General features: G+C 43.0%; 1 long non-coding RNA gene across 2 annotated transcripts; it reads right to left on the bottom strand.

Annotated features, from left to right (window-relative positions):
- On the bottom strand, positions 1 to 26,389 carry LOC308480424. Of its 2 annotated transcripts, XR_013988102.1 has the most exons (3): positions 26,240 to 26,389; positions 5,946 to 6,025; positions 1 to 1,361 (listed from the first exon to the last, which is right to left on the bottom strand). It is a non-coding gene; the product is annotated as an uncharacterized lncRNA (long non-coding RNA). The 2 variants fall into 2 exon arrangements; XR_013988103.1 differs by lacking the exons at positions 1 to 1,361; positions 5,946 to 6,025 and adding an exon at positions 20,036 to 20,712.
- Positions 26,390 to 27,419: the final 1,030 nt, after the last annotated feature.

Below are 27,419 nucleotides of genomic sequence, written 5' to 3'. Positions count from 1 at the left end.
TCTTCTATTAACATCATTCACAACAGCACAAATGCTTTTCATTTAATGTGTGAAAAAATGCCACATTATCCTAGCTCTTTATGCCCTTCAGTAACAACAAAATGAATTTTTAACAATGCTTGTCATTATAATAGGTGGAATGGGACAAAAGAAAGAGCTTGCATTTTACCAGGATTTGAGGTGGGAGGGAGGTGCAATCCATCTATGATCACCCTCTGAATGGAAGTATCCTGCTTCAGAGATCTTGAACACAGAGTAGAAAAGGATAGTTGCGTGGTAAATAGCTACGCTGAACACCAAAATGGGTAAATCCTGATAGCAGATTTATCGCTATTTTCGGTGTGTCACCATCCCAATTACTCCCCCATATGACTCCTATTTAGAGCTTTTTATAAAGATTCCTGCAGCTTGACAGACACATTGAACATCCCATGTAACTTAGTGCTTAGAATCCCATCTGATTTTTCTTTTAAAGTTACCAAGTCTTTTCTCTAGCATCAATGATTTCACTTCTTCACTAAACAGGGTTAAATTTATGCCAAGGCTCAATTGGACTTAAAACTTGTTTGGAATCCTATGGCTCAGTTGCAGAAATATAGTTGCTCTAAGCATGAGTGTCGTATCTCTTTCACAACCAGGTTAACAGCCTTGAGGGATCAGAGAGAAGAGATGGGGAGAAGATTAACAGCAGAACGAGGCAGTGCATTGAAAGCTACCCTTCCTCTCACCTCCAAAAATACTAGAATAGGCAACTGCTAATCCCCGTCTCCTTCCATTCTCTTCATGCAATTCTAGTTAATGACCACAGACCCGCAACTCCAGGTCCTGCAAACACAGAAAACCTCCCAAGACAGGGGCAGAAGGAAAACCCAGAGTTTGTTGATATGCTACTCCAGTTTTGCCAAGTGCTTTTTGGACAAATGAGCCTGCTCAGCCCCACCTATCTCCTTTCTGAAATGCAACACCGCTCACTAAATGGGAGGAAAGTGTCAGCAGCGCTTGTATGAGCAAGTTCTATCATTGCCCCTCACCTAGAAGCTCAGCTGCTGCCTGGCAGGGACTGTAGTTCTGCAAGGACCACAGGCATTGGGCAAAGCTTCTAGGGCATGCACTAAGGCAACATAAAATTTGTGGGCGTGTGAAGCAAGGTCATAATAGTGCAACTCTCTCTGCAAATATGGCATACCTTTGTGTGAAAGCTGAGAGGCCAGCATTTTATTTTTATTTTTTTAATGACACAACTGCTGGAGTTAGAAAAGGAAAAACAAGACAGCAGTGGCTGTTAGTACAAGATGACTGAATGGAATTTGTCTTTGTTGTCAGTTGGGTGTAGCCCCTCAGTCAATAATATAGGAGCCTCCCTGTTGATGAGAAGAAGAAAAAGTATAATCAGGGACAACAGTGGACTGGTTTCCCCCAGTTCTGTTGACCCACAATCAACACCATGTATTTAAAGCACATTCAGTGCACGTTTAAAGCATATTGTTTCCTCCCGCAAAGATTCCTGGGAATTGTAGTTTCCCTTCTCACAGACTGACCATTCCCATAACAAACTACAGTTCCAGAAGAAGCAGATGATCCTTAAGGGTTTGTGAGACAATACAGGACCAGGGCAACATGGGGCATTTTTGCTGGTCTCAGGCACTCCATCATCCCCATCTGGATTTGGGCCTGAGAGGCCAAGGGAAAGTGGGGGTGCTTGTAGAGTAAGTTGTAAGCAAGCACAATCTGTGACATTGCACAGCATCATTACTCAGCATGGTGCATGTCTAGTAAGGCACCAGCCTTAGCTTACAATCCCCAGACTTTCGGAGCTTGGGCCAATACGAGATAGCCAGTTAACTCCCAGTTAACCCTGGCAGGGTTTTTATAACTGGATTTGGTTTTTTTGGTTTCGAAAAAAAGAAATGTATCCATATACTGTATTCTGTTAAGCATGAAAGATGTTGCTGGACTCCCATAAGCAAGGCCCATAGGTTCCACAGTCGTGGATTACTTGCATGCAAGCTTTCAGGTTTCACAAAACCCTGCATCAAACCAGAGATAGCAAAATTTCAGGAATAAGGGGACGAGGAATGAGACAGGCTTTTATTTCTTGTGTTGCCTTTCCATTGTGCCTGTCTAAAGCTTGCGCCAATCTAAACTGAAGTAAAATGCATTATTTTACTAACTTCGTAGCCACAGTTATGCAAGTTTTCAATGAGAGGAAACAAAATGCTTCCTTGCTGAATGCCAAGAATGAGAGATTATATTTAATGCCATCGAAGTGTAGAAAGTAGGAATTGAGCCAAACTGAAAATAGAAGGCAGCTACATATCGCTGTATTTTTAGTCTGAACATGTTACTCCACACCCTGTGTGGCCCATATATGGCAATCTGTGTTAACTTCCTGTTTTGGTTTCTCAATACTGGTGTCACGTTAGTTTCAGTTTCTGAGGTAACACAAAACAGAGCCGGTGTGGGCAGAACGGAGCAGCTGGAAACATTCCCAAAAGATAACAGATTAGTCCCCTCTATGCACTTGAGAGATCTCTGATGGAAAAGAGAGAATTTGCAGAGTGAATACCAATGTGCTGAAGTGAATTGGAAGTGGTCTGGACAAAGTTTTGCTGTATTCTGAAAGATCTGCTTTCAAGGCAGAGAAACATCACTCTTGGTCTGCCTACAGATGCACATGCTTTGTGTGGTGAGATCTCAGTGCATCTACACTCCCAACCCACTTTGAGTCAGCTATACAACCTTCCTCAGAGAACTGAGTTCAGGAGGAATCACTTATCCAAGTACAGTGGTACCTCAGGTTACATACGCTTCAAGTTACAGACTCCACTAACCCAGAAATAGTGCTTTAGGTTAAGAACTTTGCTTTAGGATGAGAACAGAAATCGTGCTCCAGCAGCGCAGCGGCAGCAGGAGGTCCCATTAGCTAAAGTGGTGCTTCAGGTTAAGAACAGTTTCAGGTTAAGAACGGACCTCCAGAGCGAATTAAGTACTTAACCCGAGGTACTACTTTAGAAGCAAGCAGAATCTTTCAGCTAAGACATCTCAGTGGTCTGAATTTCTGCTAAGGAAGCCAGGCAGTCAAAAGCTGTTGCCTGCAGCCGATGTGCATTGTTCTGTGAGGGTTTGGTTTATGGTCACCTCAGGATAGCAGTTCTCCAGGAATCTAGTTATCTCTAATCTAGTAGTTCTAATCTTCCAGTTCCTGGAGGGCCAGTGCTAGCTAACTGATGTCTGTCCATGGTCAAAGAGTACATTCTGTGCCATGCCTGTCATCAACTCACATTCACATGGGATCCGTTCAAATGTTTTCCTCTTTTTTTTGCAGATGTGAGATTCAGCCCAGGAAAACGTACCATGCAAAGTGTCTGTCAGAGCTGCCTCACTGGCTGTGCACAAATCATACACTTAAAGCACATCCCTCCTTCACAAAGAATGCTGGGAACTGTAGTTTACCCCTCACCGAGTACACCTTCAACAAGGCACACTTCCCAGGATTCTTGGGGGGGGGGGTGCTTTAAATGCATGGTGTGTACACAGCCACTGTCTCCTCAATTGGTTTCTTCATTGTACATGTAGAGCATTTTCCCATTCAAAGAAGGGAGACTTGAAAAAGCTCAGTGGTAGTGGGCATGTTCTGTGTGCAAAAGGTCCCTGGATCAATCCCTGACTTCTCCATGTAGAACTGGGAATACCTCCTGCCTGAAACCCTGCTGGTAGTCACTGTCAACACTACTGAGCTTGATGGACCAAGGATGTGATTCAATATGAGGCAACTTCCTATGTTGCTGTGAAATGTTCTTGTATACCAGAGCACAGCTCTGTTCGTCAATTCTATTTGGAACTGGGACCTTCCACAAAACGTTGTAGCATGAAGTACTCTTGTTCACGTTTCCAGCCAGCAAACCATGCCCCATTTCAGGATATTTATTTATTACATTAATATGCCACCTTTTCTTCCAAAGAGCTCAAAGTGCTGTCCCTGGTTCTCCCCCACCCCCCGCCATTTCATCCTTATGACAACCCTGTGGGGTAGGATAAGGCTGAGAAATGGTGGCTGGCCCAAGGTCACCTAGTGAGCTTCATAGCTGAGTGGGGATTTGAACCCTCGTTTCTCAGGGCCTAGTCCAACACTCTAACCATTATTCCATCAATCTCCTTGCAATATTCACTCGGCATTCCAGTGCCAGCCCTGAGCATGCTCAGTCCTCATTGGGTCATTTTGAGGCTTGCCATAAGATTTTCTATTTTCTATTTCTGCAAACCTTGGAGTTTCCCCAAGCCTACTGACACCTCCGTCTTTTGTGCGGGTGTTGCTGCTTTGGCTGCCGAAAGAGAATAAGTTTGCTGTTAGAACAGGCTGAAGGATTATTGGTTCTCTATTTGTTCCAGGGCTAGGCTTTGGCACTGAGAATAAATCCCGAGCCTTGCTAAATCCCAGTTAAAATGTGACACTGGTCAGTGTTTCAAGAACACTACTAGTGTTTTTTCTTCTTCAGAAGGGTAAGTTTCCAGTTCAGCAGAACTTACTGACCTTCCAGATTACAGCAACAACAGCCTTGGTGATGAAGTGGCCAGTGTGATAATCGGAGGGAGATAAAGAGAAGTGTTTGACTGGAACAGCAATACCAGGAAGCGACTGAGACACCACATGACAAAGGATGCTTGCTCTGCAGGGAAGGGAAGTGTTTACTTAAGGGCTAGACTTTTACTAGTCTTCTCCAAGGGTGGTTTGAGTTACCTGACCCACTTGCATTAGCAAATTGTAATGCAGACACTGTAAATGGCCACCACACCCTTGAGCGGGCAGACAGGTTGTTTGTCAAATGGATCCAGCCCAGCACCTTTCAGTTTCACTCTAAATATACAGCTGCTCCAGGGCTAAGTGACACTGCAAAGTCAGGAGAAGCAGCTTGTTTTCCAATCAGCTGCTCCAACTGCTGCCAAACAAACCAGAATGGAAAAAAACACTGAAGAGATGGCACCCAGTTAGCCTAAAATTCAATGCTTGAACCCTATTTTCATCAGAGAAATGTTGGATGACATGCTATTGAGCATTACTGCACAACTGACCCCCAGAAAAAAACAAAAGTCTGGAGGGGCCTTTCCCCGCAGGACTTCTTCTATGCTTATCCATCCTGACTTCTGTTCCTTTGGACCTTTGAGCATCATACCTTTTGTTTATTAGGAACCAGATATTGTAGGCCTGAGTCAGAAACTCCTGGGGTCTGAAGACTGATCAATGTATTTTGCCTCCCCATGTCTACATAGATTTCATGATTTGTGTAGACTGCCGTGCCCCCTCCCGCAATCACAAGCTGGCTTGGCACAATTATTCTTGCATAAACACGATTTGCAGGTCCTGACAACTAGAAGCCCTGTTTACTTGTAGTTCATGTGGGTCCCCCCACCCTTCCCTAAATGTACCTCATCAACCAGTCATTACCAGGCATGGTATTTGGTCTGATGGCTAAATTCCAAAATATTCTTCTGTTTCTACTTAGTCCATCCCTTTACTTAAATGATTACTTCTCTACTCCAACATTATTAAAAATATTCCTTTCTTAAGCAAAACAAAAGCGCATTGTTGGCTTTTTAAAAAACGATAAAACAAAAGGTTATTATTCTCTTCTAATCTATGCAGAACTCTTTGCTAGGAGACAGGTTGTTTGTTCCATTTTTGTTTTACTCCTTTGCAACTACAAAATGCATGCATGTATGTGTGTGTGTGTTTGCACTTTCTATCCACCCCTCCATACAATAGGGAGTGAAGTTTCAAGGAACAAAAGCGGAATGTAATTTGACTTCAGTGAATGCTCAAGGCCTTTTGTAGGTAGGCTTCCTTTAAGAACTTAATCTGAGGACAACAAATCAACCTGTGAAACACTACTTGTGAATAGCAGCTGTAAGCAGCAAGAAAACAAGAGAGACCCTCTCAAAGTACACACCTTTCCTTGCATCAGGCCCTTGAATCGTTGAAGAAGGGGTGTAGCAATCTCACAATCCTCAGACTATTTGATCCAATTCTCTGCAAGGGCAAGGAGGTGAAAGGGGAGGGTTTTTGCATCTATTTCCACTCACTCTGTAGGCAGAACCACAATTTTTCTTGTTCCTTTGAGCACTCACAGCCCATTCATGGTGGGAAGATTTTCAAAAGACACTGTTTATTGAATGACACAAGGTGTGGATCATGAGTCACACTGCCTAGGTTACATTTTTAGAAATATACTATCGGCAGCCCGTCTTTATTCTCCTTGCTCCCACATGAATGAATAAGATGATTGAAGGTGCCACTGTAACTCTTTACCAGGTAACACTTATGCAAACCATATGCAAAAGTTACCAGGAATTTGATTGCATCTATAAGTTACAAGAGATAGGGACTATGAGAAGTGCAAGTGTGCATAAGACAAGTTCCACCCTAATTGTGGTTATTGCCATCACCAAGATCTTGGTCAGGAACGTATGTCAAAGGAGATACTGCCATTGTGGTATCAAATGACAATGGACAAGGTGAAGGGGAAAGTTTGGGACATGAGGGACTCTTGGGAAGTATATTTTTGAAGAGGGGATTTAGAAAAGAATTTTTCAAGGTCAGACTTAAAGCGACCCAAACATCTGGTTCTAAATACCACCTCCAAGTTCTTAAACTGCATACAGCCCCAAGAGTGGCAGGCTTTGAAATTCATCTCTGGGATATGACAGCGCCTTTGACATGGTTTATCCAGATGGACTTAATCTTATGTTCCAATATGATCACAGTATAAATATCTCCATCTTTCCCGACCTCCCCAGTGGTATGGTAGATTTCACTATAGAGCATGTTTTCTGTTTAGGGATTATATCCAGGTCTCTTAATGCATTGGGTTGGCTTTCCAGCCCCCCTTTTGTTGAACACTATAGGAGTAGTGTCACTTACAAGGGAGTAAGCCCTATTGGAGACCATGGGTCTTAATCGTAATAAATATGTCTTGGATTGCGTTGCTGCTGCTGTACAGCTTCCAGACAGGTAAACTGTAATTAGACCTTACCTATGAGATCTGAGAGTATTGGCAAGAGAGCGATAGCTCAGCTTGTTTGGCCTCAGATGTATTTGCTTTGTAAAAGGTTTAATCCATCATCAGGATTCGCTCCTGGAAGGCTTAAGAACATAGTGTAAAAGTAGAACATAACAAACGTCTCCTGCTGGTTCTGAGATTGCAGTGAATTCTAAAGAAGGGCACTTGAAGCTTTGCATCCTATGCATTCTAACTTAGAAGTAGTTCTTAATTTCTAGAAGAAATATGCCTGGGCTCAAGACTCATCATCTGATAGACCTTTGTGTTGTGTGGAGACTTGTAGTGAAGGAAATGCCGAACACATATAGCTGTATCTGTTTCATGGGTTCCAAGGTTAAGGCTGAGCACAGAAAAGAGATGCTGGAACAGAGCTATGGCAGAAATAAAGCTCTACTTAATTAGTTCATCAGAACTACCCAGTGCTGTGCAACATCTGTCTGTTCACTTCAGAACTTGTCTCATTGGCTCAGTTAGTGTGTTGCCTGGGAGGCTAGAACAGTAGGGCTGACTTCATGCTTCACCTTAGAAATGAAATAGAGTCTCATCTTGTTTTCTGAATTCTCATTTGTTATTCCCACTTACAGTGGTACCTCAGGTTAAGTACTTAATTCGTTCCGGAGGTCCATACTTAACCTGAAACTGTTCTTAACCTGAAGCACCACTTTAGCTAATGGGGCCTCCTGCTGCTGCCGCGCCGCTGGAGCCCGATTTCTGTTCTCATCCTGAAGCAAAGTTCTTAACCTGAAGCACTATTTCTGGATTAGCAGAGTCTGTAACCTGAAGCGTATGTAACCTGAAGCGTATGTAACCTGAGGTTCCACTGTACTAAGATGAGACATCAACAAACACCTGCATCTTTTTAATTGTTTGGCAGAACTGGCTGAAATTTGCAGGCATAGTAGCCCCTTGTGAGCGGATGAATCCTGTTAGCCACCCACTGAGCAGTGGGACACCATGTCCCAAGTAGTGGTGGCTTCAAAGCCATTTCTTTGGGAGCCTTGAGCATCGCTGCTGCTGCTGCTTCCAGAGAGATTCAATCACCTCAGACTACTTCAGACCCAAGTTGCTTCAGAAGCAGTCCAAATACCTCCAAAGTGAGGTAATCTGTCTCACATTCTTGCCTCGTCCAAGGCTTTTGCATATGGTATGCATAAGTGTGCATATGGCTGCAACTTTAATTTCAGTTACTCTTGCCATGACTCTCTATTCTCCTTTCTTTAGCCACTGAGCATACTTATTAAATATTAAGATCTGGAGATTTCTAACAGCTTTTTCCCTCTCCCCACATCTGGAACAAGCTAATCGAAGCTTACTCTTAGGTTATGAGCATACCTTTATGTTCAGAGACGTTATAGGTCCTTCTACAAAAACAAAATTTGTTTAAGGGGGGGGGGGAGAGAATGAACAGCTCACTATATGTACAGTAAAGCTGTTTAAAATGCCTGCAGGTGTTACATAAATAGGTGCTTGGTTCACAGAGGTTGCAAACAAAGCTACTGGGGCTAGGCATGTAAAATACCAATTTCAAAACATGGCAGGCATGTTTAGGCATTGTTATAGGGCACCATAAATACTCAGAAGATGACAAAAGATTCTCATGTGCTCCGAGGCTTTCTTGCTGTGCCACATGATACACCCACAATCAGAGGCAGAATGACTCTCAATACCAGTGGCTGAATTCACAGGTGGGGAGAGTACAGCTGTTGTTCTCAGATCCTGCCTCTGGCCTTCCAAAAGGCCACTGTGTGACTAAAGCTGGTCCGTTGCCTTGATCCTGCAGGCTCTTCTTATGTTCTTAAATAATATGTATGTATTTATTTGTGACATATTAGAATGCTGCTATTATTGGTTGGTTCATTTTGGTTGCTTGGTTTTTGTTATGCTATTGTATGCTGCTTTGTGAAGGCTTGCCTGAAAAAGCAGGGGATAATTATGTAAGATTAATAACGTCAATAAATACCCATGGTCTGTTGAGTAAATACTTGGGAGTTGTTTTGTACAGTGTACACTGATGATCCTCTGATCTATTCAGGGTGGATGGTGGTAGATGATCCGATTTACTGGGCGAAAGCCATTTGCTTAGAGCACTAAAACTTCCACCCTGGACTCACTTACCTGGAAGGAAGTGCTTTGAACATAATGGGACTTATTTGTGAATGTTAATTATTATTAATAAGATTAGACATGCATAGGATTTTGCTCTCATTTATAAATATGCGAGCCTTTTTCAAGCCTTGATAATGAACCTCAGAGTCTTTCACCTTCTACAAAGCCCACTAAAAACCACAGCCTTTAAGCATAGGTGCCCTGCAGCTCCCACCAACTGCACCCCAGGGCTCCAACTATTCTAGATTTCTTCTCATATCACATCAGTGGTTGTACTTCCTATTAAGTCATTCTCTAACAATTATTACATGTTTGAAGTTAAGGATGTGGCTTTCCAATAAGAATGTGCTTTCAAATTAAGAATATATATATATATATATATATATATATATATATATGATCAAGTAGTAAATTCTAAAGGAATAAAGGCGCCCTTGCAGCTAGGCTGTAGCCAAGGCACTGGGTGGGAGTCCTGTGACAGCACTCCACAACCGACAGTATTAACACAGAACAATGTATCCTTTCCGCACTTCAGTTTTCCTGTTTGATAAATGGACCTCACTCTTGTGATGAAAACGGGACATAATGAGGCTTCAGGTGCCTTTTGATTCCCACATTAAGAGGTGATGTTCCAGTTCAAAGTGTGCGGCATTTGTAGTGGTTTCCAATTTCCTGAAAACATGTTATTCGCAATAACATGTGGTTAGTGGAAAGCGAGGAAGTATTAAATCTTGGACTCATATCAATTTGGCTGAAAATACCAGCTAAAGACATCCTCTTTGAGTATTTATTCCAATTTCCCACATCCAGGTAGCCCCAGCAGAGCAATAAAACTGAAGATCTATGGAAACGTGCCTGACAACAACAGGCCGTTCTCCAGCCTGCAAGCAGCTGGCCAACTGAAGACACCCTGGACTTTGCTTTTCTTTTAAAAAATGAGTGAAAGACAGGAACATTCCCCTATGTATCAATCCCACGTGCTATTTCATGCCTCCTATTTACCAGAAATGGTTGCTATTTCCCCCCCCCCCCTTTTTATATCCCTAATCTCAGACTGGGTGGGAGGGGTGGATGCATTGGGGCTCTAGTGCATATGGATATAAAATGCAGCCTGGGTGCAGAACTATGGAGCAATATATTGAGTAAGTCATAACATTTACTTATCTTGAATAAGAAAAGAAAACACCTTCTTTACTTTTAATTTTTTAAAAAATCCTTATGAAAATTAATCAGAATTTTAGTGTGAAGTTGTAATAAACACAATTTTAGATGCAGTTTTGACTATTAGTCCTTTTCTTTTTCATCTGAGAGGGTAAATTTCAGCAAGCAATTTTCCTTACTATAATGCACGTTTGTATGCCATATTCACTATTGTCTCCATTATTATTATTATTAGTAGTAGTAGTATTTGCACACTTCCCAAAATATATGCATTTTTGTAAATGTCAGTTGGAGAGCCACACTGCAAAATTAAGTGTGACTATCAAAGATTAGCTGTGTTTTGGTAAGTATATTGTTTTGGAAAGTGCGAATTTGATAGATTCGACTTCAAATGTGTACTGAATTGCATTTCTCCTCCACCCCTAGAAGATGACCAGAACTGAAGTGTGCAAGTCAGAGGCTGGCAAACTGAAGGGGCAGGTGCTAGGTGCAGGTCTGTGTCAGACAAGATGCTAACAACTCTGGTAGTCAGCAGCCAAACTGAGGGGACAGACGACATTCATGTGTGTTCCTGGGAACCGCGTGTCCTTTCAGTAGTCCTGGCTGGCACACTTTGTACTACAAAGCCAATGTCTGCCCTGAAGCACAGTGAAGAAGAGAAGCAGACAGCTATGAGTGGTTGAAAACAAGCTACTTTTACATTCCTACACTGTGTTTTTCCTCCCAGAAGTCCTTAAGGTGAGAGAACATTCCAAAGCGTGTTCATGATGCTTGAGCAAAGCACAGCAACAAAATACTGTGGTACCTCGGGTTACATACGCTTCAGGTTACAGACTCCGCTAACCCAGAAATATTACCTCAGGTTAAGAACTTTGCTTCAGGGTGAGAACAGAAATCGTGCAGCAGCGGAGCAGCGGCAGCAGGAGGCCCCATTAGCTAAAGTGGTACTTCAGGTTAAGAACAGTTTCAGGTTAAAAACAGACCTCTGAAACGAATTAAGTATGTAACCAGAGGTACCACTGTAGTTGTTAACAGTTGTGGCATAGTGTAATTAAGGAATTCCAAACCCCCTTCTCTTTAACTTGTTGGTTTTCTTTTTCATCTGAGGGGGTAGGTTGACATATCTGTATCCCTATGAGTTGGAAACAGCAATTGAAAAAAGGACTGCGTCATTCAAAGGTTGGGGGAGCACTCCCCACCTGAAAACAATGTGAAGTCAGGACCTTGGAAACCTACAAAGCCTCTTTTCATGTGTGAATTTGCTTGGCGGGGGCAATACCAATGAAAAAAATATATACGGGGTCCTTATCTTCCTGCCAAGATCCCTGAAGTTCACTGGTGACTAACATGACTTGGGACTTGCACGTTAAAATCACCCCTAGATAAAATTTCCCCTCCTGCTCCAAATCGTAATGAAAATGTATAAGCTTCTACTAAGCCACAGGTTGCTTATACTGGTCAGAATGTGAATTAAATGAATGTGATAATTTTCTGATTTCTGGTATTTCCCCACTACCAACAATCTTGGATTAATGCCGTAAGTTGTATTTAAAAAACTAAACTGTCACCATTTTTAAAAGAGAGTGTTAAGAAACAATATTTATTATTTTTCCATGTACAGCAGACCCCAAACTGCCTTTTCATCCTATGTCAACACTTTTCTTGCTTTCCCATAAACATATACAGATGAAGGCACAGGAAAATGTTGATGGAGAAGGAAAATATCATTACAGAAGCACATTAAGTCATAGCAAAGTAATGTGGCTACCAGCTGTTTTCTGTTAATGCCTGTGGTTTATCTCACTCATATAGGGGGTAGGTGCAAATCAATGTCTGCACCTCATTAATAATGCCACTTGAAATCTAATTGCTTACATTAAGTGGAAGTGAGCTTATGATGCAATGAGAGCCAAACTAGTTTTAATAGCAGACTTGGGGATGGGGAGGAGGGAATTCATATCAGAATCACAGCACAAGGGGATGAAGGAGGTTAACCCAGTAGTGGATGGAGTGGTGTGGCGACAGCACTCAGCTGACCTCCTCACAGCTGAGTCGCTGCTGTTTACTGGGAGGGGGGCAAGGCGTCAGGGAAGTCAATGTGGTGCAAATGCACCAGCGGTGCCAATCCAGTGCTGCTGCTGATGCATTTGCACTGCACTGATCTGCCGCCACCACCTTGTCCCTCCCTATCCTCCCTGTAAGCAGCAGTGACTAAGCATTGGGAGGCTTGCTTTTCTCCATGTCTGGCCCTTTTCTAGGTTCAGAATCCACTAGAAGGGAAATTTCATGAAAGGCGCAAGAAGTTAATATCAATAATAAAATTTTATTTGTACCCCACCCTCCCCAACCAGAAGAGCGGCTAACATCATATAAATAATACAATATGCATAAAAATAAGCAATCAATTGATTAAAATACATCCCAAAATTAATTCAAATGAATTAAAATTAAAGTTAAAACTGGACAAATGGCAATCCTCAGGTTAAAATTGAAAGCGGTTAATACTCGCCAGGACCAACTGTTTCCACTGATATAATAAGGTCCTGTGAGCGGGCTGGGAAACCTCCTTCATACTTGTTTTTATACAAAGAGAAAATTAGTCAGACTGAACCCTGACCAAAGGCCTGGCAGAACAGCTCCATCTTGCAGGCCCTGCGGAAGGATGTCAAACCTCGCAGGGCCTTGGTCTCTTGTGAGAGAGCGTTCCACCAGGCTGGGGCCACGGCCGAAAAGGCCCTGGCTCTGGTCAAGGCCAGTCTAATCTCCCTGGGGCTCGTAATCTTCAGGGTGTTGTTATTTGCAGACCGTAAGGTCCTCCGTGGGACAAACCAGGAGAGATGGTCCCGTAGGTACAAGGGTCCTAGGCCTTAAGTTGTGGAAGGTGGGAGAGGACGGTTTAGCAACCCCCACCAATTCACTCCTTATGCTCTAAAATCGTCCCATCTACTTTTATATATGGCTGTCAACATAAAGTGTAGCTTGAGCCTTAGGCCATCATACATTAAAAGCTGCATCGCACCACTTTCAACAGTCATAGCTTCCTCCCAAGAATCATGGGATAATCATAGCTTGCTAAAGGCTGCTGAGAGCTGTTCGGAGATCCCAGTTCCACTCACAGAGCTATAGTTCCCAGTGTGGTTTAGCCATCAATCCCTGTCTCCAGGGAACCTTGGAAATTGTAACTCCTAACAACTCTCAGCACCCTAAACAAACGACTATTCCCCGGATTTATTTGGGGGGAAAGCCATGACTCTTTAAACTGGTATACTAGTTCTTTAAATCTATAATGTGGACATATTGTATTATGTGCTGAAAATAGCAACTTTTTCCTCCTTTAAAGGACAGATCAGGACAGGACTATGTTTGAGAAGTATTCCCTTATCTGGCTGATATCCGATGAGGCCAGCATAAATCTATGTGAATTTCCACCCAGATGGAATCTTATTTGGCCTAATCCTGTATATTTGGTTTCTATCGCAAACCAAATATTTGCTATGCTGGGAGCAGCCAGCACACTAATATCCTTTGGAGCTGTTTTGCAATCCTAAAGATTTCCATATGTACTTTCCAAACTGATTGGCTAAGCAGTATTCACTTTATTGTTCTCCGGGAACAAAAAACACACTGTCGATAAAATTTCTAACAAAGACCATTAGTGGCGGAGAAGATAGCAAGAGATAAGACAATAGAAGGAAGCCATTAAACCATTCCCTTCAGCCTCAGAGATGGGGGGGGGGACTCCATTGTGCAAGCCAAACCTCCCCGTTGCTATTACAAAGGGATACGGTTCAAGGATGGCCACAAAATATCATAAATAATACAGGCTTCAGTTCAGGCAGTTTAAGAGAAGCAGAAAACACTGAAATTTGCTTCTACTTTCCCCTTTGCTTTGCATTATGTCTTGCAGGAGAAATAGCCACCCGGGGAAACGTTCTAGATTCAGATCCGCAGACTTGGGGCACATGTGGGCGTTATGGATGTGATCAAGAGGGAAAGGCTATGCCATTTTTGTTATAGCCACATGGGAACTGCTTTTCTGTTTTGTGCGCCTACATGGTTTGGGGAATGAGGCAGCCACATGGGCAGGGTATATCATGGCTTCTTTCTCCTTGGCACCAATGGTTTGAATAGAGAGAACCTTCCAATCTGCCCTGTCTGTATGGCAGTGCCAGATTTAGTGGGGCATGGGCAGGTACCCTGCACAGGGCACCAAGCCAAGAAGTGCAAAACGACAATAACAACACCAATATTTATAGAGGTACCTATTGAAAAAGTGCATAAAAAGCAACTGTACCAAAATGAATTATTGTGAAAATAAGATGGGGGGGGGGATTTTGTCCTCACTCTGGGCACTATATTACCAAAGTCAGCCCCTACATATGACTATGTCATTCATAGATAAGCTCCAGTCATACGGGATTGAATCTCAGCAAAAGTGGCTCCTGTACACCATTGTCATGGCTGGTCACATAACAAAATCTATTTGCATATAAGTGATCCTTAAGTGTCCATTCCTCTAATGTTGATGCTAACCTTGCCCTCTATATAGTTGTGAGTTTGCGGGTTTGTGTGTGGTTTGAGTCCTTTGTAATTCCTGCATCCAGCAAGGATTCAATTGCTGGAATAGCCAGGACAGCTTCTTGGTAATGGCCTCCTAAGTATGGGTCATTAGGGTAATGAAGGAAGTGGCTGTGTGCCAGAGGACAAATGGATGAGGTCCCCTCCCCCAACTGGTCCCCACCCCACTCAGCTCTAATCTGTGGCTCCTAGAATCTGTCCACACAGCAGCCACACCCCAGGAACAGCTTCGATTGGCTGGCTGAACCAGGTGAGGGTTGCTGATGGATCTCAAGCCCTCAGTAAGTTTGGGACTTCCCCTGTATACAGACACAGCTTCCAGTGGATTGACTGGATGAGACCAATAGTGGGTCTAATGGTCAAGAAGGTGGTTTCTTCATGTGCTTTAGAGGGAAGTGAGGGGCAGATGGGGCTCATCAACCTGGGAAGGCAGACCACACAGGGGCAGATAGGCTAACTTCCCAGGTTGATGAGCCCCATCTAGGAGAAGGAAAACTCTGATCCTAAATCTCTGCTGCCTTGTGGGATATATTTGGGAGAAGAAAAGGCCAAGGAGTAAACCCTACACAAATATGGACTCCCTAAGATGGCTCAATGATGCCTTGTATGCCTCCTTCCTGCAATTCCTGCAGCCAAGCTAATGCCAAATGTATTGTTCTGCTTTCCTTTAGACCACATGAGTGAGACCATGAGGAGGCTTGTGCCCCAGGCAGGTCACTTCCGTACTGCTAACACAGTGGTTTGACTTCATCCCTAGAAGAGCACTCCATTGTCTCCCGAGACAGAAAGATGCCAACAAAAATAATATCTGACTTTCTGACATTCAGTGTACCTTAGGAACATGGGAAGGGAGTTGTATTATACTGACTGGCAGGAGGTATCATGCTCGCTTTGACAGCACATATACTGAAATGGGAATGATACAGAGGAGGTATCCAGGGTTTCAGGCAGAGTTCTCTCCCAGCCCTCCCTAGAAATGCCAGGGAGTGAAACCAGGACCTTCTGCATGCAAAACAGGTTCTCTACATGCTGAGTGACAGCCTTTTCTCCACTTAGAGCACATCTGTAGCAAATTTCAATTTTCTGTCTGTCACAGAAGTACAGTGGTACCTCGGGTTACAGACGCTTCAGGTTACAGACTCTGCTAACCCAGAAATAGTACCTCGGGTTAAGAACTTTGCTTCAGGATGAGAACAGAAATCGTGTGGCGGCAGGGCGGCGGCAGCAGGAGGCCCCATTAGCTAAAGTGGTGTCTCAGGTTAAGAACCATTTCAGGTTAAGAACGGACCTCCAGAACAAATTAAGTTCTTAACCCGAGGTACCACTGTATTATTCCAGTTTTAATCGCCCCTGCCTACCTCCCAGGACACATATATGGAACTGAGAAACCCACCTTTATTCCCTGAGCCCCAAAAGATTGGGTTTTAGGCCCCTCAGTCTGTAAGGATGTGTACAGCAATCTGACTTCAAAACAAAGAGAACTTCGTGAAGTTGGAGGCAGCGGAAGCCTTTGAAGGATCACGTCGTGCGTGTTTGTTTGAACACTAACACAAATTTCAGATTACTCTGGAAACGAATTCCATTGCAAGTGACCAGGAGCCACAGCAACCCGTGATGAATGAAACAAGCACTTCAGAGGTTAACCGAGCTTTCTAAAGAGGAAGCAGGTTTTGTCTCCCAGCCCCACCACTGGAAAATATTAAAACAATAAAAATAAGAAGCAGAGGAGTATGTTTTTGTAAAAGAAGCAAATTTCCTGCCTGCTGCGGCTCTGATAAATTTCAGTCAGGGATGACAAGAGAAGGGGGCTGGGGGAGACAAACGGACTTCCTGGAAAACCAGACAGGCTAGAATTAATTGAGGACATCTTCATCAGCAGAACAGCTGGTTCTGGGGCCTAATCATCAGCAAAAACAGAGCCATAAATTGAACAGGAAACAGAAAAGTCTGAATCAAACTTTCAGGATCCAAATGTGCAAAAGAAAAAGTAAAACACAGCCGAAGAACCAAGCCTTCCGGCAGGAAGGCAACCACCAAAAGGAAGTGCCAGTGGCCTGAGCAATGAAACAGCCTCTCAGGGCTCCCAGTCCTCATGCCAACTGCTGGCACACATTCAGCAGTGAGTGGATGCCTGGCCCACTAAACAGAGGCTGCTGCTGGATGATCTTGACAGTTCAGCATGAGTCACAAAAGATGCCTTCGATCTCCACAGCACCAAGTATAAGTCACCCGGCTCTTGGGGCTTTTTCTAGTAGAGGAACAAGAGCAGCACTTCCCATCCCAAATATTTCAAACAGCAGTCGGAGAGACAGTAGAAAGTGAATTGTTTCAAAAAGGAATGGCAAGATAAAATGTTAAGAGTATATTGAACTGGTTGGTTTAACAGAAGCAATTAGAGATCACACTAGTCAAGAGTTTCAAAAAGCATGGGGGAAATGCAGAGAATACTTCACAAAACAGTGCCCTAAAATACATACCTGGACTTGTTTCAATTAATGACTGCAGGAGACTTTGTGGATATTTAAGTTATAATTAGAAAAATCTTAATAATTATTCATAAAGGACACAGTTTATAAGAAGTAAATAAGGAGGCCAGATACAGGATAAAGGAAGTCTTTTATTTGGTTGTTTGTATTGTTGTATGTTATGTTCACTGTATGTTATGTTCACATTTAATGTGTATTGGGGGGTGGGGGGTGGGGGGTTGTGTTATGCTGTAAATAAAATTCCAATAAAAATTAAAAATTAAAAAAAGAAAGTAAGTGAATTGTTTCAACTTTCGTTTATTTTATTTCTTCAATTAAATGTCTCTCCCGCCTTTCCTCCCAAAGGAGCCCAGGCAAGGTGTCAGAGTAGTAAAACAATACAACTGAAGATAAAATAAAAACTTATTTAAAACAATTAAGAACATCTAAAAACAATCACATCTGCCCCACAGCTAATAATTTCAGGTTGCCGGGAATATCATTCAGTCAAAAAAACGACTGGGTAAATGAAAATGTTTTTCATGGGGTACCTTAGCTAGAATCATGCACACTTCCATGGAAGTAGATCCCACTGAACACAATGGGCCTTGCTTCTGGAAAAACAGGTTAGTGGCCCTTATCTCATATGGATGGCCCCCTCTCTTTTATCCTTTAGAGAAATGCTAAGGTTGTTGGTTTTAAAGAACCATTTGATTTTCCTGTTTCTTTAGAATATCCTGTAGTCTATCTTATCCAAAAAAAGAAATCAGCTAAAAGAGCATAGCCTTGCCTTGTCGCAAGGATTCAGGAGCCTCTTAGCATATCAGGAGCAAAGCTATTATATTAGTGTGGCTGGCATACCAAGGGAGAATTCACATGCACCATGTATCCTGTTTCAGCCAGGCTGCCATCCCACAAGGGACTGAGCTGGAAGTCACACAACAACAATTAGCTAGAACAGGCTCCAGAAACCAAGGACAGGTCCTTCAGGACCTAGGATAACTCCCAAGGAAGACAGGTGCTGCTTTGACTCTGGCCTGAGCTTTGATGTGCCTGAAGAAGCAAAAAAAAAAGCAGGCCTGTTCAGAGCCTGAGCCCTGTCCCTCATCTGAGTGCTAGCAAGAAGGCCTTGGCTTGGAACTATGCATTTCCAATGTCACTGGCTGACCTTCAGGTATTCTGCTTCTCTGCTGGAGAGTTGACATGCCTTTGGGTAGTCATGGCGGTGCCAGGGATGGGTAGGGGGCAAGTGCCACCCCAGGCAAGCAACACTTAAAAATTTATATGTGTTTTCTCTTGCTTTTCGCTTGACAAAACATGTATTTTTTTTTGTTCCTGTACTTAGGTTTTCTAAAAAGTGAGCTTGCAGTTAAACAAATGACTTTAATAGTCTTTGGTCACACAAGAGAAGGTATGCATCGCTGCCATTTAAAACCAGGCAGGTACCTTTTTTTTGTACTATGTCTACTGACTGCTAAAAACCTTTCTGTTTAGGCAAACCTACCCAGATATGAAATATATATATTTGTAATTTATATATTTGTTATATATTTGTTGATCGTATCTATATTTTGATAATTTTATTATGTCTTCTTTTCTCAGTAAGGTTTTATCAGTCTTTTCTGATGACTGTTTTTATATTATTTTATGTAAACTGCTTGGAGCTTGTAGTATGCTTTTTAATCAAGCAGCATATAAATTGGGATAAATAAATAAATCACGGCCTGAGGTCTCTATTCAGATTTTCTGCCTTAGGCATCAAAAACCTATTAGGACAGGCCCCGATGGTCTGAAGGTGCTGCCAGTTATTCAACTCAGTGCTAGGGGTGGGGAACCCTACCTTTAAGTTGTTCAGTTGTGCACTGTGAATAGTAATACGTTCCTGAACTGAGCTACTCCGCCAAGATAAACTCAGGAAACAATTGATGACGGATCAGAAGTGAAAGCGGGGGCAGAGAGTGGAGTACCTTTGGCATTAGTCACTGAAAGCTGTTTGTGCAAGAGCTAACTTATTTCCAAGGATTATATTTCCAAGGAAATTCTGTCTCCAGTGCCTGCAGAACTGAATCACTTTGTTGTGTTCGGCCCAACAGGTGTTTAGTCTTCGCTCCTCGTCTTTGGTTTTGGTGGCATGCGGTTAAACCACATCCTTTTGAGCCATCAGACATTTTGCTCCTCTTCAGAGTGATGTGACAGAAGTTGATCCTGCACACTGATTAGTCATTCCTAAATAGAAGAGAAGCTTACAAGAAAGCCCCGATTTTTACGAGGTCTCTGCAAACAAACAAAGCAAAAGTTTTGCTTCAATATTTCTTGGTGTTCTGGTCACCCAAGTGAGTACTTTCTCATGAGATGTGAGATTGTAGAGGATCATGAGAAACAATAACCTCCTTTTGTAGTTGTGGTTTTGACCAAACCAAGACTCATTTCCGTTTTTTAGAATAATAATAATAATCACAGAACATTATCTCTGCATCCTAAAACAATACTTCTGAAAGAGGAAAAAGAAAGTTTACTCAGAGTCCATTTGATGTTTCAAAATTCCAGACACACTATGAACAAAACCACAGAGATGTAGTACAGCACCCCCCCTCCACCCCAAGCCCTCCTTTTCCCCCCCTGCTGCAGCTTTGATGGACCACCACTTCAAACCTTAGCATTACTGACTGGCTTAGCAATTTGTTCCTCGTATCATATGGCAAGTTTCTGAAGCTTCAGATGTGTAGTGGCATTTGCTTCTTGTCTTAAAAGAGGAAGGGGGGGGAAGGAACACAGGGGTTGAACATGAGGATCCAATTGTCTGATAAACAGAAACATCTGTTGGAATCATGAACAGTTGATTAGTGGAGTTCATTTCCAGGGTACAGCTTTCAGTGAAACTCTCTCTTTTCTGAACGTTGCATGTGTCAGCAATCCCCAAATGGTGGGTCAAGACTCACAGCCTGCTCATGGGAGCCTTGTGGTCAAATCGCCAGGTTGTTGGAGGTGTAGGGTCAGTGGAAAGGGCTTCAGCAAGGTAACTGTAGCTGTGTGTTGTGCACTGTGGGACATCCCCTTCTGCTCTCTTGGAGCGGGACTTCCACTTCTCGACAACGAGTTGGTGAGACTTCGGGCCTGTGATAGCCTCAGTCCAGATTATAGGCCCCTGTGGGACTTTCATCTGGAATTGTCTAGACTTGAAGGCCTTACTGACAGCTACTGTAGAAAGCCTGGCAAGTAGGAAGATCATCTACTCAGCATTTGTATGGCTCATTTCAAGTTTTCGAAGTTCTACGCAAATTTATCTGGGTCGTCCTTATGACTCAGTTCCTTTCTGACTCCTGATTGGCTGGCAGCCATGTATAGCCCTGTGTAGGATAGATCAAATTCCAGTCAGGGAAGGGCCACAGCTTTGTAGCGGTTCAATACGAGCTTTGTAGGCAAAAGGTCCCTGATTCAATCTCTGGCATCTCTAGATAGGGCTGGAAAATACTTCTGTTTGAAACCCTGGAGAGCTACTGCTAATCAGTGCAGGCAGTAGTGAACTAGAAGCAGGAAAAGATGATCCAACTCAATATAAGGCAGTTTCCTAGGTTCCAGTACTGCGCATTTTTTAAATATATACTTTTGGTGACGTAGGCAAGCAAGTCGGGATGGCTCTGCTGCTTAAACTACCTTTCTCAGCCCAGACTCCCCTACTCCCTCACCTGTTCCTCAAGTTCCAAATGGATCCTGACTCCAGCTCTTAGCACCATGGGCTACCATTGTTTCTAGCTTTCTACGCCAATTCTGCCTGTGGGAAGACAGGCCTGATACATAAACAGCCTGCCTATTACCCCAAACCCCACAAGTGTCCCGGAAAAGCATGGCACATCCCATTATTTCCTGTGAGAGCATGGCAGCCATTTTGGGCACCATGATCTTGTGCAATTTTGCGCCAAGGATCTCGCTGCAGAAAAAACACTTTTGGGGGGGCGCAATCTCACGCACGGCCCCAAAAATGTGTGTTTTGGGGTGCTGTGAGAGCACTGCCCTAAAAAGCATGCCTTTTGGGCTCTGTGGTCTTGTGTGGGTCACATGACTCGTGTGGGAGCTCAGACAGGAAGACACGCATCCCAGTTTTGGGGACCCAACATGCTGGAGGGTATGCTACCCAGTAACGGAGATTAACTTCAATATTACAGCTGCAAGAAACCAAGCAAAACGTACTAATCAAGGTTACTTTTTTTTTATTTGGAACCAAGCCTTGGAGAAGCAGGCCACAACTCTACCTTGGTATTATTGATCAGAGTTCATTACCATGCAATCATCCATATTTTTCAGTGTTTTGTATTGTAGTAGTTGCTGTTAATAATTAGCATTTCTATTCCACCTGGTACAAAGCCAAAACAAATGCTAACACAAACCTAAAAAGCATAAAAAGCAGTAAAATTATTTAAAGCAACGAGGAGCAGCAGACACTGCAAATACAGTGGCAGCCAGTACTATGCTTCCAAGTGTCATTTGGAAGAATGATTTTCAAACATCCTTTACATCAGAACAGCAGGAAGACGACAAACAGGCTTCCCAGGGGAAAGAATTCCAAATTCTGAGAAGGCTGTTTCCTGTGTGGTCAGGAAAACATGGAGCAACAATCAGTGTGACTGGGCAGGCTTAGATTGGACGAGAGAGCCCTTCAGTGATTCTGGGACCAGGCTATTGTATAGTTAATTTATTGTTCTCTAAATGCAAAAGTGGTTCTAGTTTAGAAAATGCACAACAGGTTAGTTCCTCTGTGTGCATACTAATCCTGAAGTGAAGAAATGAAACAACACCTCTTATTATTTTAGATTACAATGATTACAGTGATAACAAACAAACAAAAAACCTTAGAGGCTGCAGATTTAAGAATCTGAAGCAGCAAAGAGACAAACTGTTCTTAATATCAGTTAGTTATTTGACCAATTTCCTTTTGACTTCCAGAAATAAAGAATGGAAAGGAAACAAATTATAAATGCTGAATATTGCACACTATTTTATACATTGAAGTGACCCAACTCATCTATTATCCCAAAGAGACCAGATTTTTAACACAGTTCTGTAAATAATAATCAGATATTGTTTGGATTGTGGTCTGAGCAAAGCATATAATGGCTTATTATATTGTTTGTGTCATTTATTGTTTTCTCCTGAATGTTGTCTGCATCTCTTTTGATTTGTGAAATGTCAAATTGCAATGAGCAGCACTGATCTGTTGTTTAAAAACTTAATTTGTGAGATTGCAAAGGATAGTCCCTCACCCGCTGAAAGTGTAGTGATGGTTGGCAGCAATCCAGAGGCCTGTGTATTATAGCATAATACTAGAGAAGACGTTTCAGAAACATGGGGTCCCAATGATTATGGAGATATGCTAGCATGTGTGATGGTGGGGTCAGGCGGTGCTCCCAGAATGGAGACCTCTAGTGCCACCTTGTCATTGCTCTTTCACTGGAAGCAGTGTGCAAAATTCCAGTGGATATATTGCTTTGTGTGTTTGCCTAGCCTGCCAAGTAGTCCTCGCTACTGTTCAGGATATAATTGTGAGGCGTGAGAGAGGCAATGCACCTGATCATGTCCCTTGAGCAGTTGGTATCAGCAGTTGCCGATTCTGGTCAGCATTTTTAATTTGCTAAAACTAAATTGTCACCTACAATTCTCACCAGGTTTAATTAAAAAATAAAAAAAGACAAAAAGGTAAGTTGAAACTGAATCTTTACTAACTGATTTGGAACAGATGCTACATGTTGAGTCCAAACAATCCCCCCCCCCCCCAAGGTATGAAAGGAGAATAAAAAACTATAATCTTGACTGCCTTACATTTTAAACTAACTTCACTCCTAGGAAAGCTTGCACCTCTGAGGTGTTACATTCCACTACGATGGTACCATGAAAAGGAAGAACATGCAAAGAAACGTTTTGTTGGCCTCTGCCAATAATACTGACATTTTCTGCTTCGTACCAAGATTTCCTAAGCATCTCTTGGCACTACAATAACATCTCCAACACAATATTCACTCATTTCCTCCTCATACAACCAGCAGGAAGCAACAGGCAGCTCTTGGGAGAAATCCAGTCTGTGGGTGACTGATTTCTGTCTTGCCAGATTTGTCTGCTGCTGTTTCGTACCTGGAAGTGACAGAGAATCTGCCATTTCACAAACAGCCTCATTCCCGCCCCCCAGCTTCCTCTCACTTGCTTGGAATGGTTTTTGAGCCAACTTTTGGGATTCTAGCTTTAGAGAAAACTAAGGCTTTGGAGTGTGCATGTGTATGTAGATTGGGATGATAAAATAATGTAGTGGAAAAATGAAGGGAGGCAACTGCTTGTCCTTGGAAAGTACATTTTTCTAAGTATTCATTAGTTCAGACTATGCCTTTCATTAGGATTGTAAGAATGAACTTCAGTGTGGATCCTCAAACTGCCATTATGATCTTATAGGAGGAAGGAAGCTGTTATAGGAGGAAAGAAGACAAGGACTGCTGTGTTGAGTCAGACCGGTTCTTGCTCAATGTTAGCTTTCTATCAACAATGAGGATGAGATGGAGGAATTCTAGGAAGCAACAGTCAAAGATAGCCTATCTCTGGAAATGAAGACTGCATTTTTGGCAGTCATGGATTATAACCATATATGTTAGGTGGGCAGAATACATCCTAGGGCAGTTCCACAGATAAAACCATGCATGTGTCTAGTAAGCATTTCCTTTTGCTGGGTTTTTGTTGACCTTGTTCAACCTCAAGAGTTTTGTTCTGGATTACAGTGGTGGAGAGAGGTCATGCTCTACATTCTGGTAAAATGCATGGAACTTTGCCTTGCTATTTCTTTTAAGCCTTTCCAAGAGCCCATTTATCTAAAATAGGTCAGGGCAGTATAAATGAAGTTTTCAAAAGCAAACAGAGCTGAAGGCATGACACACTGGTAATGGTGGTCAAAGGTGAATACACAAAACCATTTCTCAAACGGAAAGCACTACCATATATGTAGCACAAATGTGCATCTTATCTTCATGCTACGCAACCAATAGACCATGTAGCTATCTTGGAATCTGACTGTGTTATCTTAAGTGCACACCCTTTGAGGCGGTGACCCAGAACGTGTCCCTCACCTATTGACTTAATGCAAATGAGTATCATGATGGAACTCCTGTTGAGTTTCACCTATGCCTTCCTCCTTTCTTCTTCTAACATTAGGGTATTCCTTGTGATGTGGATATTAACCTGTGGCATGGTTCTATTGGCTGATATGTTCCGTGACTGTGGAACTGCTCCACACAGGGCCAGAGGCGGGGGGCGGGGTGGTATGTGACTGCTCCACTTGGGACATATTAACTGGGCCACTGCCACAAGCTGTCTACCCAGAGGACAGTGTTCACTCATACCGAACATGGTCCTTGAGGTGGGTTAGGATGAAAAAAGACAGTAGGTCAGAGTTGTGCTTCTGCTTCTGGTAAGCAGCAAGGAAATGAGATAAATCCAAAAGGATGAGTGAATGTGGAAATGCCAGTTATGATGCCATCACATTAGAGTTTTACTCATGAATATATAGTCACATTAAAATGAATTTGCAGTAATTATATTGGGAAGCTTATTGCACTCAGAGCATCCTTCTAGAAACCCTGACATCCCAGCATCTTCCATTTCACTTCCCCACAACTGCTGCCCGAAATACTTCCTGTGTTGTCAAAAATAGGTGGCTTCTATTTTTGGTTGTCATTGACACTTGACAGGGTCTTTTCAGTGGTGGTTCCCCATTTGTGGCATGCCCTCCCTGGCAAGTTGTGTCTGTCTCTGTCATTATTGACTTTAGGAGGAAGTTGAGCGGGACATTTTGCTTCAGGCAGCAAAATGTCTAGGGCTGCCCCTGCAATTCAGTATAAGGCAGGTTCCAACATCTGTAACTGAGATAAAATTTACCAAGTAGCTATCAGAAAAGGGAAGCTGAACAACTAATGGGGGGGGGGGGAGATGCCAATAACCGAGTTCCGCCCAGGAAACAAGACTTGGTTGGAGATTGCTCTCTGTCATGGCCCTTAGCTACTGGGGCTGGGAAAGGTGTCCCAGGCAACTGTGTATTTGATGCCTTATACACACTTACCTGGGAGTAAGCCTCACTGAACAGCATGCGATTTATTTCTGAGCAGACATACACTGGGATTCAGGTGCCTTTGAATCACTCTTGTGACTCGGCAACAGTCTTGTGTTATTATTGTGGAACCAATATTGGGAGAAATACCATATTTTTTCGCTCTATAAGACACACTTGACCACAAGACGCACCTAGTTTTTGGAGAAGGAAAACAAGAAAAAAAATATTCTGAATCTCAGAAGCCAGAACAGCAAGAGGGATCGCTGCGCAGTGAAAGCAGCAATCCCTCTTGCTGTTCTGGCTTCTGGGATAGCTGCGCAGCCTGCATTCGCTCCATAAGACGCACACACATTTCCCCTTACTTTTTAGGAGGGAAAAAGTGAGTCTTATAGAGCAAAAAATACGGTATTTTAAAATTATTATGTTGAATTTTACCATGCACGGCAGAGGCAGGAAATGCAAACTAAATAAGGAAGTGACAAGCACACTTTCAAGCCAGGGCTGCTTGTGATAAACCACTTAGGTAGGTTGTCCTCTTTCTCGAACTTGAGCAAACTCCACAAAGCCTTAAGAGTACAATGAGCAGGGGAAGAAATTCTTCCAGTGAAAACCAGGCTGCTATCAGAGCTCAGGAAACCATTGTGAGAATCCCTGCCTCGTGTCTTCTCTCGAAGTTAGCACTGCAGACACATCCGTACTACGTGCAGTGGCTCAGCTAGGCTGGGCTGTTGCAATCCTGTTGCAATCGCCACTGGGGAGAAGGAAAAGCTGTTAAGCCCAGCACGCTTACTCACACACTCTTGTCTTTGGAGGGAGCCTCTTCTCTTCTAAACTTCAATCTGTGGCACCTCTGAATGCAACACCCGATTTATTGACACAGCACCAAAGTCTCGAGAAGGGCTTTTGTTTAGCTAACACATTGACAGAATGCTGCTGCTGCTAGCCAAGATGCTGAATAAACAATGAAAGGGCAGAGCAGGTGGTAGGCAGGAGGGATGAAGATGATCACAAGCCTGGTGATGCCGCAGAAATTCGGTAGGGAATGGGTGGGTGCCCAGGAAGCTCAGGGATTGTATTGCAGACAGTTATTTCTGTGGGGGAATGGAAGAGACTGTCGCCCAGACTGCTGTAGTGGCACTGGCAGGATGCAAGTTATTCAAACATCATGGGGGATGCAGAGGAGAGAACTGCTGATGTGGGAGAAGGACCCTGGCTCCTCTGGATTCCCTCTCCCCCTCCCAATAACAGGCACTATTGGCCTGGGGTAACTGACAAGCCTGGCTAGCAAGCAACTCCTTCTTCATCAATTTCACATCCAAGGGACGGTTTGCATGGTTCCCTACTCTCTTTTCTTTTAAAAATGAATACCTGGGTGAATATTTATTTATTTAAAAATGTATCCGATACAGGGGTGCCAACTTGAATAAAATATTGGGGGAGCAGGTAAGCCCCCCCCCCATAATCGATCACATGACACAGTGCATGCATACCAGTTGAATGGCAATGCCCCTTCAAATAGTTTATGGGGGGGCTGCTGAAGACCCCTTGCTGATGGGAAGTTCTGCTTCTGCACATGAGTCTGGCAAACCGCTCTAAGCTGAAGCATTCCTTCCTCACCCACCCTAGAATGTTTAGTTCACATTGAGTTCATGAAACATCGTACCCTGACCTGTTCTTAATGCATGGTTGACCACATCTACGGAATGCGATAGTTATGCTCTTTTAAGTTTTGCAATATCACTAGTAATTGTTTAATAAGGAGGTTTTCATACCTGTCCAACCATGTGTTCCCTTTCCCAACCTTTAATCTATTGATGATTAATGCCTATATGCAACCCTTGCATTGTATTTGTGTTAACCAATCAGCAACAAGCACATATGTGGTAATGCTGTAATATTCAATAAAAGGGACTCCCCGAGACATGCTCGAGAGATGCCTCCCATATGACACTTGTCATTCGTCTGTCGTTTATT

Source organism: Podarcis pityusensis (genome assembly GCF_964106645.2).
Source record: "Podarcis pityusensis genome assembly, chromosome: 6".
Taxonomy (NCBI): domain Eukaryota; kingdom Metazoa; phylum Chordata; class Lepidosauria; order Squamata; family Lacertidae; genus Podarcis; species Podarcis pityusensis.
This window is presented reverse-complemented; position numbering and strand designations above follow the sequence as displayed.